Source organism: Octodon degus, unplaced genomic scaffold (assembly GCF_000260255.1).
Source record: "Octodon degus isolate 3935 unplaced genomic scaffold, OctDeg1.0 scaffold00243, whole genome shotgun sequence".
NCBI lineage: Eukaryota > Metazoa > Chordata > Mammalia > Rodentia > Octodontidae > Octodon > Octodon degus.
Window position 1 is genome coordinate 814,809 of NW_004524819.1, and position 3,954 is coordinate 818,762.

Below are 3,954 nucleotides of genomic sequence, written 5' to 3' on the forward strand. Positions count from 1 at the left end.
CCTTGATCATGCATCTTTAAAGCCTTTGAAAGTGGTGTGGGTGAAGAGTTGGAAAAAAAATTGAAGATGTGGTCTAAAGAAACCCTAGAATGCTATAAGCAAAGGCAGATGGGCGATTCTGGTCAGAGCTTAGAAAACCAGATTGCTGTTCAGAATGTTCAAAGTAAAGACAAGGTTCGGGAGGTTTGTTTGGAAAAGAACTCCATTGGTAGTTGGATACAGGCCATATGTGTTATTCTCTGGCAAGTAAACAATGTTTATATTTTTCCCATGTCCTAAAGACTTTGTGGTATACTAAATGTCTCGTTTAATTTTTTAAATTTTCCATATTTTAATTTATTTTTCCTCTCAAACAAATCTTAAAAATAACATTTAGACATAGGATCACAAATATACAAAAAAAACATGATATCTTCCATTTATTTCAGGAAGGGATTTCAACTGATTCCTTTAGTTGCTTTGCATAAAATTCAAAACATTCAAGGGGGCTCAGTGAAAGGAACAGACTGTCCAGCATTCTTCAGCAAAAGTGTGTAATGTTTTAGAAACAGGTCATTCAATTTCATCTTTTTTGCACTCACGTGCTCATATAGCACTTTAGCAGATGCTACATCTTTGTCCAAAGCATAGCTTCTCACGGTGGAAGTGTAGGCTTCTTCCCTGTCATGTAATTCAGGAATCAATTCCAACAAAGATGTCAGAAGTGGTGCCTTTCTTTGTTTCTGAGTGCTCCTAATACAGAACACCAACAGAATTGGGGTTTGTTCAGCAACTGCACCACATCTTTGTAGAAGAGCTCTGGCATCATCCATCTTGCCTGAATCCACAAGCTGAAGGATAAGATCAGTGACTGGCTTGTAAACTGAAAATTGATTGACCAATCTCTTTGCCATGATGCTTAATTTTTCAACTGCTGTTTCCATTTGCTTTTCTATTTCTTTTCTGAATAAGTATGACAAGCCAAAGTACTGAGGTTCTATTGTTTGATTCCCTGAGGTAAGCATATTTTCAGTGTTTCTATGGCAACATCAATGTTGTTGTTCTTTATCTGTGCCAAAGCAATGTTAATAAAAACCATAGCTGAGAGCCCAATGGACTCACGCCCACTGACCATCTCTCAGATTGCTTCTATACTCTGTAAATCACTGTTCAAGACAAAGGCTTGGATAAAGCAAGTTACTGAAAGCCTGGAAGGAATCTGGGCCAGGTCCAAGGCTGTTTTTAGAGTTAGTAAAGCTGCTTTCAAATAATCCCACCTAACTTGCACTATGATGAGGATGCTGTTGGCAACATTGTTCAGTGTGAAGCCCTTGATGTGGGTCTCAGCAACATCTTTCACTTGCATGGCTTCTGTGAAACTGTCCCTCAACAACAGTAATTGCATAAGTGTTCTGTAAGTGTCACTGCTGAACATTATGTTTTACCTTTGTCCTTTCAGGAAAATAACAAATTTGCATCTTGATTTTTCTGCTGTTGCCAGGCTTTCAACAGCTCTTTCTCAGACAGAAGGTCCACCATGGTCAATGATGAAATTGGGGGATGAGTATCCTCTTCATACCATAACTCTGGAACATCAAAAAGAATTTCTTGAGTACTGTTTTTAAGAATATCTGCTAGCAATCTTAATGTCTTCTCACATGGAATAATATTTTCTTCTTGCATTTTATTCCAGACAGCACCAACTCTTTTCCAGTCACTATTTTTTGGTATAGCTTTAGCAGACGGTGGTACAGCTGACCTCTATCACATTCAACAGCTTTTGTGTCAGTTCCACTAATTTTTCCAGTTTCAACCCGATTATCAGAGATACATCTATCATAGAACCACTGAAGTCCTGTAGGTCGAGCTCTAATGCCTGCAGTCTCAATGATCTTCTTGCCCTCTTTATAATTTCCTGTTTGTAGGATGTCAAAGAAGATAGCATAGAGCATTGTCATTTCACCTTGTTCTTGGTTTATAAAATCCATTGACTTCTGGAATAGATCAGTCTTGCCTTTCTCTATCAGTTTACATAAGACATCATGGAACCTTGGTAATATTTTATACCTTTTATAGCAATCAATGGTGGTTTCAAGGGCAGCAGCTACATCGTGAGTGAATCAGAGGTACATGCCAAGGAGGAGCATTTGGGACAATACTTCCACTTTCTGCCGTGTTCTGCGAAAACCCAGATCCAGTCCTAGCCCAGGCCCGGTGAGTATGTGGGAGAGCTTCCCACTACTGGTCCCAGACCAGGGGCAGCATGGATGAGACCCTCTTCCACCCCCTTGGGACACGCCCCACCACTCCACAGACCCTCCCCCACCCTGCCTGCCTAGTAGGAATTTCTGCGGTGTTTCGGGAACCCCCAGACCCAGTCCTTGCCCATGCCTAGTGAGTGTATGGGAGAGCTGCCTCCCCCAGCTATTCCACCTTGTAACCTCCAGGCTCCGCTCAGGCCTGGCATATAGGCCTGGGGTGAAACCTTGCAGCTGCAATCCCTGCAGAGAGTGTACAGGATAGAACCACCCAGCTAGTTCAGGAGCAGAAAATCTTGCCAGAAGGGCACAACAGGTTAACCCCCAAGGGCAGTAATAGGAAGGAGCTGAGCACAGCAGCCAGACCCAAGCCAAGCACAGGTGGATAAATCCAAACTTTGTAGATCTGAACCTGAACTTCAGTACGTGCTAAGGTTATAACTGCAACAAAGATCTACAACAAAGTTCAGAAGACAGTGCTACAAAAAATGACGAGAAGGAACAAAATGCATTGTCAGAACCCAAGCCCACCCATAACAAATGCAGAGGACATTAACACAGAACAAATTGGGAATCACATAGCTCAAAGCAATGAATCAACAGCTTCTGAAATAAAGAAACAGCTGCAGAAAGGTATAGAGGACCTCAGATTGGAAATAAAAAAAGAAATCCCTGAATTAATAACATCTGCAGTAAAGATCAAATGCAGAAACATATGGAGGAAACCCAATGCCCACCCAGAACAAGTGCAGAGGACACTAACTCGGCTCAAATATATGAATTAATAGCATCAATATTAAATAAGCAACAGCAGAAAGTTATAGAGAAAATCAGAGCACAATCATTTTCTGAAATAAAAAAAGAATTCTCAGAACTCATAGCATCTGATGTAAAGAAGCATCTACAGAAACAGAGAGGAAACCCAGTCTGAAAAAAACACTGCAGTAAAAGAATTTATAACTGCTTCTAAAGAAGACATTGATAAAAAAGTAGAGGAAATTAGAAAAATGACAGATTCATTGAATGAGCAATACAGGAAAGAAATAGATCGCATGAAGCAGAGTCAAAGAGATATAGAGGAAATTAAAATCACAATCACAAGTTTCCAAAACCGTTTAAGTGAAAGTGAAGACAGAGTTTCAGATCTTGAAGATGCTGTTGCAGCTAGTGAAAAGGTAAGAAAGGATCTCTTAAAAACAACGAGGAGGGGCTGGTGAGATGGCTCAGTGGTCTAAAGCACCTACTTAGAACAAGCTTAGCAACGCACAGGGACCGCGGTTCAATCCCCCAGCACCGCATGCCAGCCAGCCCCGCCCCCTGGTGGGCTGAGCTGGCCACACACACACACACACACACACACACAAAAAAAAAAAAACAACGATGCAGGAAAGAATAATCCATCACCTGCAAGATGATGCAAAGATGAACAATGTGAGACTAATAGACATCAATGAAAAAGGAGTCAATACAAATGACATTTAAAAAATATGGGCAGAAGTAACAGCAGAAAAATTCCCAAATATGAGGAAACAATCTGACATTCAGTTAACCAAAGCATACAGAACGCCAACTAACCTCAACCCAATGAAAAACACACTGAGACATATAATAGTCAAGATCCCAGAAATTCAGTACAAGAATAATATACTGAAAGCCACTAGAGGAAAGAAGCAGATCACATTCAAAGGAAAACTCATCAGAATTACGGCCGACTTCT

At 40.7% G+C, this 3,954-nt stretch overlaps 1 pseudogene; it reads right to left on the minus strand.

Annotated features, from left to right (window-relative positions):
- Positions 1-424: 424 nt before the first annotated feature.
- Positions 425-2,093, minus strand: LOC101575550 (annotated as a pseudogene).
- Positions 2,094-3,954: the final 1,861 nt, after the last annotated feature.